At 39.0% G+C, this 16,040-nt stretch overlaps 2 long non-coding RNA genes across 3 annotated transcripts in view; one reads left to right on the forward strand and one right to left on the reverse strand.

Annotated features, from left to right (window-relative positions):
* Positions 1-16,040, reverse strand: part of LOC122230619 — a 262,023-nt gene that overhangs the window by 138,528 nt on the left and 107,455 nt on the right. The window lies entirely within an intron of this gene.
* LOC122230618 overlaps positions 1,197-16,040 on the forward strand; it is a 78,834-nt gene continuing 63,990 nt past the window's right edge. For both annotated transcript variants that reach the window (XR_006207624.1, XR_006207623.1), the window contains exons 1-2: positions 1,197-1,365; positions 15,462-15,573. This is a non-coding gene — a long non-coding RNA (uncharacterized LOC122230618). The remainder of the gene's footprint in view (positions 1,366-15,461; positions 15,574-16,040) is intronic.

Raw genomic sequence — 16,040 nt, forward strand, 5'->3', positions numbered from 1 at the left:
AACAACATTAAGATGAAACAGGTAAGAAAAACACGTCAGAAAGACAATCGAAACATCTAAAACATCTAAAGAATGAAACCAAAAAAACCCTGCATAAAGATTCTCACCATTCGTGAAATTACTTGGACTCAGTGATTGAGTTATGGATCAATGATTATATAAAAAATAGAAAAGAAAAAAAACTCATATAATTCTGCTATTTTACTGAGAATCCAGGAGAATGCGAGTCTGCATCTAGACCAGCATTTTAAAGCAGACCACACTCTCTGAGAGGTCTGCAGCCCATCTGATGGGTATGTAGTCTGACCCGCCAGGCAAGTTCAGCCACAGGGTCACTGGCTAAAGAAGGATCGATAGTCCCATCCTCGGGGCCAGGGAGAGAGAGATGGTGGAGGGCTGGGGGTGGACAAGTACCCAAAAGGAAGTGCACGGCCTAAGGACACTGAAGAAAACACACATGCATAAGCTCATGGCCACCAGAGGGTCCTGAGTCCTTGACTACGGCTCCCTTCAGACACTGCAGTGCACTGGCTGTGGGTCAAGTTTGAGGTATAGAGAATAGGCTTCTTCCTTGAGACCTGCCGGGCAGAAAGCCTCTGTAATTGCAGATGGCCCAGCCTGAAAGAGCTCACGTAGGTTTTACGGCCGGGAGCTGGACCCTTACTCCAAAGTATAACTTTTATATTCTGGAATTTTGCAAAGTTCACAACGTTATCATGTTTGTTACCATACTGAATCCACACAACAAGATGTAACTCCAACCAGTTTTCATATAAAGAAATCCTTGAGGTTAAATAACTTACGGCCACAGTGCTGGGGGACAGTCAAAATATGTCTAAAGTGAAATGATTTTGACAACCAAGTCAACGCTTTTCTGAGAATCTTCCGCAACATGCAGGTGCAATTTCTTCTCTGGTTCAAGACAGCATATAATGGTCAGGAAATAAATCTCATGAAGAAAAAGGCTTCAGATTCTGGTTCATGCAGTAAAATTTGGATTGAATATTTTTTGGCCTCTTCCTTTACTTTTAGAGTCTTTTGAGTTTTATTACGGTTGAGTCCCACCTGCTAAGAACGACTCTTTCACTTCCTGTATGGAACAGGAAGCTCTGAGAGTCTCAAGCGGCTTTCTGGGGGCCCCCAGCAAGATGACATCACACAGGAGGCATTATTAGGAATTCTTCCTATGTGAATTAACAGGCTGATGCTTAGTACCTGTGCCTTTTTGGGGAGAATCATGACATTGGACTTGAACTATGGAGGGTAAACTGACCTATATGTCTACTATGCAAGCTCTCAGTTTCTCACTTTCAAATACTGGATTTCAAGACATATCAACCAGGCTTCAACGTACGGTGAGATTTGGTATGTGTCAGAAAGCTAGCTGGTCTGTTGCTGGAACTCATATTTCCAAGAGGAATCGGGATTGGGGATCGATGCTGTCAGCACATTAGTAGCAAGTGAGAGAACACTGAATTTCATTCCAAGTCGGAGGAAGTAATCCTCGTACCTCCTTATCCATTTTACTCATAAAACCAGGCAACAAGACTAACATGAGTAAATGTAAGTCATGGCTAATTCCAGATGTCTCCATGTTCTTCATAAAGATTACCTTTGGAGGATAAAGTGGATTTCTATCATTAAATAAATGAATGAAACAAGTTTTGGCCAATTGGGAAGAAATGATTAAGATCAGTTTTAAAATTCATCCATTATAAAAAATTGTCACCAAAGAGTAACAAATATATCTATTCCTTTGATTAGATAATTTAATTTCCTAAAATCTTTATAATGAAATGACTAAAAGGAGCACAAAATTTATGAACATGGATTTTTAATTCCATATGATTTGTAATATCAAAGAAATGGAAACAACTTAAAGCTCCAGTAAAAGGAGAGTAATTAAACAGCTTATGCTATGTTTATAGAAAGGAATGTTAAAACCATTAAAGTGACCTATTCAAATAATTTCCAAGGCAGGAACAAATTGTATATGTGTAAAGTTACGTGATAAAACCATTTTTATTACATACGCATGTGTGTGCAATAGATTATGAGTAATGATGGTTTTCTTGCTTAAATTCCATATTTTCTACAAGGGCTCCTTGTCACTTTCATCATCAGAAAAAATATAAATACTGTAATTAAAATATCTGAGAATTGCTGCCTGGGTTGCACATTACTTTTTCTTTGCACTTCATCTTCATTATTTCAGTGAGAGATTGCAATTACGAAAGAAATTTTTTTTTTCCTGCAGAAAATCATTCCTCAAACATCTCTTATCTGAAGACTAACCAAAACCTATTTTCCCTGTTTATTGATCTGGTCTTCTCTGTGTTTCCCTCCCTCCTCCCTTCTGTCTGTCTCTCTCTCTCTCTCTCTCTCTCTCCGCCATGCTGAAGTTTTTCACCCACACTGCTGAAATCACTGCATGTGATGTAAACCTCTTTTTCATACCAGAAAATCTGAGGAAAGTCTGGTAAAAGAGCATCAAGTCAACTTCTTGGTTAGAACCTTCCTGAAAATCAGGATGTCAGTAAGACAACCTCATTTTGTGCTTTAGCTATTTCTACCTGAATCGTTTATGACACATGTAGTTACTGCCCTATTAGTTTGTTTTCATTTTCTCTATAATTTTTCTCTTCCACCATTATGAAAAGGTAGTCAGAACCTTTTTATTTCCTTTCCTCAGTGTCCATCACAGAACAAAATGGAACCTGATTCAAAAGGATGGAATACTTAAAGAGATGTGGGAGTTCTAAGGGAGAGAATTTAGGGTGGTATCTTTTAGAAGTCTGGGGAGGAAGAGGGTGCTAGTTCTGGTAAAAAGTTGGGAAATCGTAGAGATCAATGGACCTGGGCACCCCGCTGGGAGATGTTAAGACCTGTTGGGGTTAACTGCCTGGTGGGTCTAGGACCATGAGGTCCAAGATGCTTAGATTTTCAGGTATCTCACAGAATCTTGTCCCTCAAGCCTGACAGGGAGACAGTATGGCCCCCTGACCTATCTCACTATGGTGGGACAGAAGGTACTTGAGTGCTGGAAACCCAGATAGATCAATCATGAGAGAGACCGCTCTAATATTTACACGTGTCTCAAGGCTTTGCCCTTTGGTATATCCTACCCATCTGGAGGGAGGAGGGGCAGATTTGAACTGAAATCATTTTAAAGAAAACAGAGACACCTTAAATGTTCCATATGTAAGTTTCTTGTTGGAGGTTCATACCTTCATAATATTTGTTGTGGCTTCATTTTTTAAAAATTATTATTAGCAGTAAGCCGTTGTCACTGATTGCTCTGAGGAGGTCTACGGTAATGATAATTATAGGAGCCGATATATCCTTACATAGAGCTTTACAAAGCAAAGAAAAAAAAAATACTCACTTTCACAGACCATTTGCTCCTCATAATAGCTTTGTCAGAAAATGAGGGATTGTTATCAACATTTTCTATCAGGAGAATGAGAACCAGAGCGGCTAATATGACTTGCAAATGGTAAGGCTCTCCGGCAGATGCCAAAACAGTGACAGCAACCCAAGGCTTTGGAACCCCATCTTGCCCAGCAGATCCAGGCCCGGGAACCATGGCTCCATCTTGTCTTTCGAACTCTGAGGATAAACAGACCTTATGGAAACCGAGAGCTACACTTTTTCTTTACTTGCTTTGTGTCTGCTTTTCTGTCTAACTCACTTTGAGGACCAAAGACTTGGGATGCGGTTCCAGAAGCTAAGTGCAAATAGGAGACACAGAAATAGTCCAACAGCAAAGTTTCAGAAGGCGAGTTGAAGAAACAGATGGGCCGAATGAAGTATCTATCTAAAGAGATTGTGCCAGGAGGCACTAGGAAGAGGAAAGTTAGAGCCAAAAAAAAAAAAAAAAAAAAAATCTCAAGGGGGCTAGGACATAAATGAGGACTTCAAGTCTGGGTGAACCAGCACATTCCATGACCAGACCCACAGCTTTCCAAAGATCCCATTTTTTCATCTGGAACACAGACTAATAATAACTCATCCTGTGATTGTTCTCCATAGTTAGCAAGAGAAAAAGGGTATAAACAACAAAACACCAAATTGCAAATTCTAAAACACTTGACAAATGAGAGTTAATTATTTCCTATCTGTTCATATACAAAATTCCAGAAAGACTGCAAACACTTTAGGTAGGGCAAGCATAACCTAAGGGAGAGAAAGCATCAAAATGCTAATCCCCAAATTGAAATTTTTAGAGCTGTGTATTTGCATATAGCCTAAAATCCCTTCGAAAATAGCTGGAATGTATTTAGTTACTTTTAAAAACCACATATTGAGTTGTTATTAATTTATTATAGATGAGGCAATGTTTTCCTTTCAAAAAGTTCTCTTCGCCACTGTGCCAAAGGCACCAGTAGAGAATTTAGAGTGTTTTATATTCCATAGAATATGCATAGCGGAATCAATAATAAATAGAATTTTCCACAGTATAGAGTGTGAGGCACTCACTCAGAGACGCTTACTCCTGCGGAGCTAAAAATACCTCAGTGACAAATTTCAGGAAAGAAAGGAAAAGAAGAGAATTCTGTGTTCATTACCCAAGGGTAGAACCCTGCCTGAGTGGTCCGCCGTGGCTCGATACTCCCTCTCAATAATGCTGAGCGTTAAAACCCCAACCTATTCCAGGGCACATCGCTATGACGCCCCTTCCCCAGTGCAGTGCATGGTTCATTTTCATGAATGATTCCTCCACGCTGAGCACTCCTACTTATTTCTCGAACAGTCCCGGTAACCAAAGACACATAAGTTTATTAATACGATGAAAGGCTTATTGTACGAACAAATCTATTGCGTTTTTGAAAATCTTGGTGAGTCACTGCATGTGGATCACATCTCTATAATCAGTGAGCTGAGGGTCTGCTCCCATAAGGCTTGTCGGAGCATGGAAAAAAAAGCTGAACAGCTTACAGTCCCAATGGCATATTTTCATAGCATTTTGGCCTTTCCACATGAATAACCAAAGAAAAAGGAAATTAAAAGGAGACCACAGGACATTAAATCACGAAGCTAAAGAGACCTAACCGATGAAGCCATCAGGAATTTTTTTTTTGGTCTGTCAACATGAGTTAGACAGCATTTAAGGATTCTAAGATATGGCGAATACAGAATTGCAGCTTCTTTATAATCATTTGCGTAACCTACGTGGCCCTGATGATTTACGATGAAGACTGTCAAAATAAACTAAATGCTGCAGATTTTTAAATTTTTTTTTTATGTTTTTATTTATTTTTGAGACAGAGAGTGAGCAGGGGAGGGACAGAGAGAGAGGGAGACACAGAATCCGAAGCAGGCTCCAGGCTCTGAGCTGTCAGCACAGAGCCCCACGCGGGGCTCGAACTCAGGGACCGTGAGATCATGACCTGAGCTGAAGTCGGACGCTTAACCCACTGAGCCACCCGGGTGCCCCTAAATGCTGCAGATTTTAATCTGACTGTGAAGTGTTAGCCTATGAGGGGTTGATAGCAGGTAATGGCAAAAATACCTTCAGGACAATAAAAATCCGAGTGCTTATCCACCATAAGCCTCCAATCCTGAATGAAAATCCGCTGGTCAAGCGTGGCCACTGGACCAGACAAAACCAACACAATGAAGAGCTTCCAGCTAGGTTTTAAATATCTGAGCTAAGAAAGGAGAGGAACAAATTCACGAGAGTGTTAACAAAAAGAATTAGAGGTTATATAATTAATACATCGGGGAGATGTCTGGAGATGTGACGGTAGGGGAAAAATTAGCCTCTAAAACTTTGGGGTTCAAGTCTTTCCTCAGCAGCACACTTAATGGGTGGCCTTGGAAAAGTCCTTTTATTTAGCTTTGATTTCCAACTATACCAAAAGAAGCTGATAAAACCTGCACTATCTATTAAACCTGTAATTGACAACGTGACTTCAGAAAAGACACAGGGCATTTTACTGCACATAGATAATTCTCTTTAAATAATTTTTTAAATTTATTTTGAGAGAGAGAGAGAGAGAACAAGCAGGGGAGGGGCAAAGAGAGAGAGAGAAGGAGAGAGAGAATCCCAAGCAGGCTCCATACTGTCAGTGCAGAACTTGACATGGGGCTCAATCTCACAAACCTTGAGATCATGACCTGAGCCGAAATCAAGAGTCAGCCACTTTACCGACGGAGCCATCCAGGTGTCCCACAAATAAATAGTTCTATACCCTGTGTGTGTGTGTGTGTGTGTGCACAAAGTATTAAATGCTGATCTCATGCTTAGGTCATTTTGTGTGTAGTATGACCCAATTTTGTAATTTCCAAGTATATTCTTATATCCGAATTGATTTAATTCTATTCATGCCTTGTGAAATTTCCAAGAATTAAATAAGAGGTTTTATATATGCACTGAGCTATCACTCTGGGAAAGAAAGACCTTCAAACCAAGTTAACTTCTTGCCTTAGGTCCAATCAGTTTAAAATTACATGTGCAGGTTGCCCTGTTGAAAAATGAGACCACAACTCTTCTACTTGGTAACACATGCTGAATTTAAAAAAAAAAAAAAGGAAAAAATCCTAAATATTGGTGGATGAAGAGTGTATACTGGCAAATAGGACTAAAAAAAAAGCACCTGAAATAATTTTCTTTTTTTTTTTAATTTTTTTTAACGTTTATTTATTTTTGAGACAGAGAGAGACAGAGCACGAACAGGGGAGGGGCAGAGAGAGAGGGAGACACAGAATCTGAAACAGGCTCCAGGCTCTGAGCTGTCAGCACAGAGCCCCACGCAGGGCTCGAACTCACGGACCTCGAGATCGTGACCCGTGACCTGAGCCGAAGTCGGCTGCTTAACCAACTGAGCCACCCAGGCGCCCCTGAAATAATTTTCTAATTAGCCTTAGAAGTCTCTGCTGTCATGAATATAAAACTAGATAGCACTCGTCTTCATCAACGTGTGACTTTTATGTTATCTTGTAGAAAACCATTTGCCTTTCTAGGCTGTTCTGTCTGAACCTGAATCCAGTTGGTTCATTTATTCATCAAAAATTCATTTACTTATTTTCCAAAGGTAATTTCTGTTATTCCTTTATACACATGCTTTTCTATTATTTTTCTCATTTACCTGCTAATGCCCAACATTTCATATCATCCTTATTTTTCTGGTTCTCTAATGTACCATATACTACCCATATAATAATAATAATAATGCTTGTTCTCTGCACAAAGTAGATCCAGAATTAACCCTTGTCATCTCTCCATCTTGGAGATGATCATCATCTCTCACTTGGGGTTTGCAGCAGCCCCATCTGAAAGATTGTCCTTCTTGTCCCTTTACAGTATGTTCGCAACTCACAGTCAGAATGATCATTTCAAATTGAAGTCCTGTCACTCCTGTGCTCTAAACCTTTCAGTAGGTTCCCATTTAAGCCACCCTTACTCTTGCCCTCGATCATTCTGCTGTAGCCACACCAGACTACCCAAATGCTCTTTGCCAGCTACTTCTGTATCTTTATCCTTCATTTTCTTCGGGTCTTTGCTCAAAGTCACCTCCCCGATGGTATGTAAACTGATCAACAGATTTCAAATGACACCCTCCATTATTCTCTCTTCTCATTCTCTTCCTTATTTTTTTATTTTTCTCCTTAACACTTACCACTGCGTGATCTGTTGTGTGTCTTACTTATTTGCTAATTGTCATTCACCTCCTTCCCTTTTAGGGAAGTGAGGAAAAGGGTGTTTGTCTAATTGTTTTCATTGGTGTACCTCCTTCCCCCCGGTAGGTAGAAAACACCAGGCACCCAGGGCCAAAGATTCAAGGAACAAGCATTGAAAGAATGAATTTGTTTCAGACAACGGAAGGGAAAAATAAAGAGTCTAATTTTTTAGATCTAGAAACACAGGGACTGTTGTATGTGAAACAAAGATTCTATGGGGAGACTTGAGTAATTTACTTTTGGGGAAAAGTTTAGAGAAGTAGAAAGTACATTCATTTCTAATATTTAGCTTTTAAATCTTATCTGGCAGTAGATATGGATTTAGCAGGGGTCACATAGTGACATGCGCAGTGCTATTTCATAGTTGTTTGCTTTCAATATGACCCACCTTCATAGGGCAAGTAATGGGATTTGGCAGGCAGATGCGGAACCCTCAGACGGCATCGTGATCGTGTTGACGGTGAATGTGGGGTTTCTTACCCGTACAACGGGAATGATCTCAGATTGCTTCTCAGTAAAATGAAGATCACATAACCAACGTTGCCACCTCGCATCGGTAGTGCAAATGTGAATTTATATACCATTTCAACAGATGCCACATCTCAGAGAAAGAAAACGACCGTAGGTTTGTCTTCCAGTTAGAACAGCAGGTGTTGGTCATAGCACCTCACGGTGTCACCGGAAGGATCGGGGAGGTTGATACGTATAAAGGGTCTAGAGCAGACAATACATAACGTAGACTCTAGCAACTTCGGATGCTAACTTTATTTGAGACATGTTAGAGTTTTAAAGGCTGATTCCTGTCTATAACGGAGAAAATGGAAGCAAAACATTAGAGCCCCCATCTCAAACACTTTGAATCCCACAGCACAAGACCATCCTCTCCTCCTCATCGGGGGGGAATTATTCTTAAGTGTAATTGTAATGATGTTGTAATCAAAGCAACTGAGGAGAGTTTGAAATAGAAAGGGATGGGTCCAGAAGATGCTGCTCCATGAATATAGGATTCAGTAGAGAAAACAACAACAACAACAACAACAACAACAACAACAAACCAACACGTGCCCGGTAACTGTGTCTGGGAAGGACATTATTAACTCTGACCAAGAAAACCCATACTCACATTGTGTATTCTAGAAACATAATTGGCATAGCTGGCAAAATGGGATGAAAAAGAATGATCCTGCTGGAGGCTTATTTTTACTTTCGTTGTAAAATCATACGGCATCACAGAATCTCTGCGCCATCTCATTATATAAGCAACTTGAACTATTTGATGTGAAGGACACACAGAGCAAGCAAGGGCCGCAGAACACAGCCTCTTCGTATTTTATCGAAAGGTGATTTGTAAATTGTCGAATCAGTAAGTATGAGCCTGAAATACACCTTCTCAAAAGCCCAGGTACTAGACAAGTCTGATTAAATGTGCCACTTCACAGATTTTGAAAGAAGTGGCTGGGTATTTTCCTTTTAATCTTGAGTGCTAGGCAATTTGGCAATTCTGTTTTAAAGTCCTTGGTTTAAAAGTCCAGTGAGTATTTTATTTCAGGTTTGGAAATACTCTTCTTTCTGTTGCAAATCCTGCGGTTTTCATAGATCTCACAGAAAACACAGCAAGAGTCCTGAGGTTGAAGGCATAAAAGCACAGCAACATAGCTGAATTCACGGCCGTGTTTAAGAAAAATCAGGCCAGAATATCCATGAGATTGTTTTGAACCAGTAGGAAAGCATCTAACACTCTTACGGGGAGATTCATTGCAATTAGAGAGTCAATCACCACTTCCTGAAAGATTAGTGAGGAAAGATTCTGCTCAAAAAAGGACGGTGACTCTGCTTTTCCGAACAGAAATCTGATTTTGCCATTCTTCTGCTTAAAATCCTTCAGTGAGCTCCATTGATCACAGAGTAGTTTCCCTCCTTAGCCTGGACCCTTGTCTTCAACACACTCCCATCTGGTTTTTCCAGGGCCTCTTGGCCCAGATGTCAGAGACACTCTTCACTTACCACCCGGAGTACTTGTTACTAGCCTATTGTGGCACATCCTTCCCATGTAACTTTGAAACTCTCAAAAGAAAGACATTGGGGTCCACTCTCTGCCCGAAAGACATTGGGGTCCACTCTCTGGACCGGCAAACTGTATCACCATATGTGTTTTTGCTTGATTATATCCTTGCACATCCTCATATACAAAGTTCAGTCACTGCTCTTTCTAGAATGTCTTCTCAAAGCTACACCTCCTAACCTCTGTAGGTTCTGTGGGATCTGTCAGGACCCTGCACCTCCTTATCTAACTGGATGCCCAAAGGAACAGTAAATGTTCATTTACCTGCCACCCTTGGGAGTACCTCTCCTTTATGAAAAGTACTTTGTTTCTAGTCTTATTTGCACTTTCAGTCTATAAATGCTTGATGCATAGTAAGTGCTCAAAATTGTTTGTTCCCCACCTGAGAAGAGAATACTTTTTGAATCACAAAAAGAAAAGTTTATATATGAAAACCATATTGCTTTTTGTAAAAAAATGTTTCTCCTTGCTAGAGACAGAGAGGTATTTTAATTATGGCCCTCCTTTCAATGATTTTCATAATCAAGCATTTGGGTATAATTTTGGGAAAGTACCAATGAGTCCACTGGACTTACTTAATTGTAATATAATAGTTTATCCTACTGAAGGCACCTTACTTTTCGCTGATGTGATAATGATGGTCTATTATGAGTCCATTAGGGTATTCCTTATGGAGCCAACACAGAAAACAAACGCTGTAATTTGCAGATTAATGTTTGGTTATGAAACAAAAGACTTATTCTTTCTTCCAAATGATCCTATCCTGTTTGGTATCTGTCATGGAGAATGGGACAATAGGGGAAGGACAAATATTACATGAAAGCCTAAAAGTGCCATCATAAGCAACACGGAATGCAGTCAGAAGCTCGACTGGGAGCCATTCCAAGTCTAGCTGATATTGGCTCCCTCTACTTCTTTGTGCCATGCCCTCTTCTAGATGAAATTTCTAGAGCTTCCCAGGACCTCATACCCGATACGGATGCTCACAGAAACAGCACAGAAAACTCATTTTTCCATTGAGTGCTAAAATTTGGCAGGAGGAAATTATTACCTGAAGGATCCAGTCTTCGGAAAATTAACCCCCAAGTTTGTTTTTTAAGGTGAAACTAAAACCAAAGTTAGTTTGAACTTTGAGTCCTGCAGTATGTGCAGATGGCCTGAGGAAGATCTTTGATGCACACAATAATCTTACAAAAAAAAAAAAAAAACCACCCAAAAAGTCATTATTTGAACTAGAATAGCAGAGTATGGTCTGTCAGAGGCGGCCGTAGGAGGAAGGCTCAGTTCCTCAGATCACTAGAAATTCACTCAGATATATTCACCTTCGTGTCCACACTGTCAAACAAACAGCATGTAGACTGTTTTCCTTAAGTGGTTTCAGCTACGAAGAATATCTTCTACCTATCTGAATTCGATTTTATTTTCTTCGTGGCCAAACGGAATTCTTCCCTGCCCTGTGGAAGTTTCCCTGACAAGCCCAGACCTTCAAAATATTTCTGTACTTGGAGATTATATCATGTAACTTGACATCTAATTACATTTATCATATTGTCATCTGAGGCCCCTTGAAAGCAAGACCTAAGTCTCAGTTTATTGCCAACTCTCCCATAATATTTCAAACATTATAAATAACATAGTTCTTAATAATATATATATGTATATTTGTATGTGTATATATGTATATATTGCATATATCTTAATAATATATATATGTATATATATTTATATATGTATATCTTAATAATATGTATATTTGTATGTGTATATATGTATATACATATATATATGTGTGTATATATATATATATATATATATGTATATATATATACATGATGACTGTTTTCTGAGTATTTGGAATTCAGTTAGTGGGTAGGAATCTACACTGCCACGTCTATACCACAACTACACTGCCAATTTATACCCCTGGGGATATTTTCATTAGCTTTCAAAAGTGAATTGAAACAGATTATATAATTAACTAAATATTAAAGCAGAGTAAAGTTGTGAAATAGACATCAGCAACCACACGGAAGAATTTGGTTACTGAACTTGACGTTGAATACAGATCCTGAGTATCTGACAAATAAAGAATACCGATTTAGCTTTAAGGAATCTCAAGCGTATCTGGAGAATAAAAATGTTTCATCATGCTAAGTGCTGTAAAAATATGACATGTGGGTACTTACACAGTTTTTAATAAAATGTAAAATGCTTTCAGTTGCATTTCAGATGATGCATATTTATTCTCCAAAAGGCTGTGCCTTATTGTAAACTGTTATTATTGATATCTAAAAGAATTCATGTCAACTGGATATTACTTATACCAAAATGGTGACTGAATGCCAATCCTCAGGAAGCCAGGAGAATATGGTTAATGCCTGCTGGTTTCTAATAACCTATTTTAATACAAGGCTTGAACGTAAAGGACCAACAGGGATAGATAATACATCTACCCTGGATTTGTTTTTCCTTCAATTACCTTCAATGAGCCTTCAAAAAGAACAAAATTACAGTCAACTCACGAATTAATTCTCTAAGGAACGTTTGAATGCTTTGTCCTATTGATTAATAGGGAATCATAAAATTCTCCATAACAATAGTTTAGAAGGAGTTCTTTGAGAAAGGTTAAGAGTATGACTTGGATGTTTGCTCAAATAAAAAGGAAGAACGCATTCTAAATATACATTTAAAAATAAAAAAAAGAGAGAGCGGTAAATGGAATGCAAAATATTAAAGTAGAATGTACCATGAGAACATAGAAAGTATTTCAAGAATGCTTAGAAAGACAGACATTAAGAAATCAATCAATGTAATTCTTCTAATAAATAACAAAGAAAATAAAGTCATTCCAACAAATGTAAAAAAAAGATTTTTTGCATAATTGAATATACACACACATACTTGTGTACATAAATGTGTATATTATAATAGGAATCAAATATTTCTTTTATATGTTTTAAAATATTTACCACTTTCATATATAATCATTAAAATGTAGAAAAGTCCCCACTAAATTCAGAAATAAAGACAAGATTTCCCACTCTCACTGAAGAAAAGTAAATTAGAAGTGTAAATGTTACAAAAAAAGGGAAAATAAGAAAACCCACAAAAAATGTGGTGAATGTTTAAGATAGTCAACTGAAAAACAAAGGAAATATATATAAAGATATGTGATGTGGTTATATTAAAATCTTACATTTTGCCATCAAATATACAAAATGATAAAATACAAATATTTTAAATAAAATGTAAACATTTTAAATTAAACTAACTTTAAAAAATTAAGTTAAACTAGTGAAATTAAAATATTGTAAAATAAAGGATTTTAGAAAGCATACCTAAATGTGTTATAAGTTTAAAAAAAAAACACATTAATATCTTCTCTACATATATGGAACAAGGAGGAAAATTCATCATATTAACTTTCATACCATGGATATATCGTCTGGTACCTTATAATATTCAAAGTAAAAATGTGAAGAAAGTTATAAGATTCATATATTTTAATAAAAAAGAAGCCAAAGATTAACTTATTATATCAGATATTAAGCTCAAGAGATGAGAAATGCATTGTCCCAGAATGTTGCTGGTAAAATATATCAAGTGAGCAGAATACTAATACCCCCAAAAAAGCTCAGATGGCTTTAACATTTTTAATAAATTGAAGGTGACATTTCAATTCATTGGTAAAAGATGCTGTGTTTATTAAATGAGATTGGGAAATCTGGTTTACCATTTTGAAAAAGAAAAGTTAATTTTCAAGCCATTATTCACACCAAATTAAACCCTGCAATGGTTTTTGGCTTAAATGGGGGAAAATTAAGCACAATTACTTAAAGAATAATTTTAATTTGGCACTAGCTTTAAGCCAGATAATGGGCTGAGGTTACAATCAACATATTCCATGAAAGAGCTGATATTTCTCCTTCTTGATGTTGAGTGATAATTATCAAAAAGGAAATCTATTATTCTAAATGATGAAATGGATTTACTTTGGTAGACCTCTAAACCACATAGCCAGTAAGTTTAGGGGAGCACATAACGGATCCCCAAAGTATTATGGGGATTCCGAGACTGTGTAACGTCTATTTTCATTACAGTAAGTACAAGTGTGAAATGAGCCAAGTACAACCAGATTATGATATTACAGAGGGAAAGGAAATAGAACATAAAAAAATAATAACCTGAAATAGAGCAAAACAGGAGCCAACTCAGTCTTCCTTGGGGGGAGGGGGCATCTGGAGAGGAATTTGTGGGGAACGGGGGTAGCTCACAAGGAGGAGACCACCACCAGCGAATGAACTTGGTTGGGGCCTAGGAGAGAAAACAAATGTAGGTGCGGAAACTTCTTGGGTCCTGCAGAGCCATTTTTCCGTGCCCTGCATTTGGTCACAGGCAATGTGGATCACCACCTCTGGGGGTGATGCCGCCTTATTACCGTGGGCGGGGCGGTGGCTGCTGCATGGAAATCCCAGCTGTGGGACTCACCATCATACGTTCTGGTCCAGCGTTAGAACTGGAAAGAGAAGAATGTGACGACCATAAAAGCCTATGTTTGCAAGCTGTGAAGCATAGCGTTTGTATTAGACAAATAGATACAGAGTGGTTTTAGAAAGGTTAAAGGGGATGGGACATCTGGGAGGCTCAGCCAGTTAGGTGTCCGACTCTTGATTTCAGCTCAGGTCATGATCTCCCTCCCAGTTTGTCAGACCCAGGTGCCCCTCCCCTACTCATGTTCTCTCTCCCTCCCTCCCTCTCTCTCCCTCTCTCTCTCTCTCTCTCAAATTAAATATTTTTTTTAAAAAAAGGGGTTAAAGATGGATTGATATTAGACTTTAGAAAAGACGTTCTAGCTTCCCTGTGGTGAAGGAGGCAAGGGATAAGAGATAGCAAGATCATGAAAGAAAAGAGAGCAATTAAGAGATGACCGCCATTATGTAAGTGAGAGTAAACATCACCTCTGCTGATGAAGGTGGAAATGCCATGAGAGGTAGAGATACGTGTGGAAGATATAGATGTAGGTGTGGATACAGACAGGGATACGGATATACAGACACACGTATCTGAAGGTCGTCTTTATTTTACTCGGTCCCTCAACTGGGTTCCACAGGAACGATCCCACCTTCTCTCCTTGAAACATTTTCTTTGTTTGGCTTCTCTTCATTATCCTACTTCACAAGCCATTCCTTTCCAATGTCTAGCTGGCCCCCCCTCCTCAACCGGACCTCTAAAACTTGGAGGACCTCGAGACTCAGTCCTTGCTTCTTTTCTTTTTTCAATCTCTGTTTCATCCCAAAAGATCACACAAAGGCCCTTAGAGTTCAATAGCATCCGTACGAGTGCTTATTTAACTCTCTGAGATGAAACTTTTTTCTTTTCTCATTGTTTCCCCCAATCTATCACAAACTGATACAACTGTATCACAAGCACCACACCTGACTACTATGTGATCTTGCTAGAGCCCAACAACACAAAGTTTAAGCAGTTACTGCCTTGGAGTGGCATTTGATATTTATAACAACAATCCCCTTATTGACAGCCCCACTCTGGATCTTTGCCTGGACTGTACCTTCCACATAGGTCCTGACTCCGACCTCTCGTCACTGCCCCACCACTATGAACAGTCAAGGCCACCTCCTTTGTTCGTAAGAAATGGGGCGATGACACGAAACTGACCCCCACCAATCCTTTGTCTTTCTCTGTCTCTTCTCCACAGAGCAATCCAGGAATATGTTGAGGACATAAATTATGCCATTCATCTGACTCGCTCAAAACTTTCATGGCTGCCATCCCGCATGGAACCAAATCTAGAATCATTACCATGGCCGGTAATTCCCTATATTATCCAACCCTTCGTTATGTCTGGCGTCGTTTTCTCACATTCAATTTCATAGCTTACTGTGCCTCAACCATCCCAAGCGTATTCCTTGATGGACATTACACTTCCTGTTTCCTTTACCTGGAACAGTTGTGTGTTTTACCGGTCTCATTTCTTCAACCACGTCAAATCTCTCCTAAAAAGTGACCTCCTTAGAGACCATTTCTAACCATCCTTCCTGTAAACTTATTTTTTTAATGGTTATGAATTTTTGAGAGTGAGAGAGACAGAGTGAGCAGGGGACAGACAGAGAGAGAGAGAGGGGGAGACAGAATCCAAAGCTGGCTCCAGGCTCTGAGCTGTCAGCACAGACCCCAGCATGGGGCTTGAACCCATGAACCATGAGATCACTACCGGAGCTGAAGTCAGACATTTAACCGACTGAGCTACCCAGGCACCCCTCTTACTAACCTTTCT

Source organism: Panthera tigris, chromosome C2 (genome assembly GCF_018350195.1).
Source record: "Panthera tigris isolate Pti1 chromosome C2, P.tigris_Pti1_mat1.1, whole genome shotgun sequence".
Lineage (NCBI taxonomy): Eukaryota > Metazoa > Chordata > Mammalia > Carnivora > Felidae > Panthera > Panthera tigris.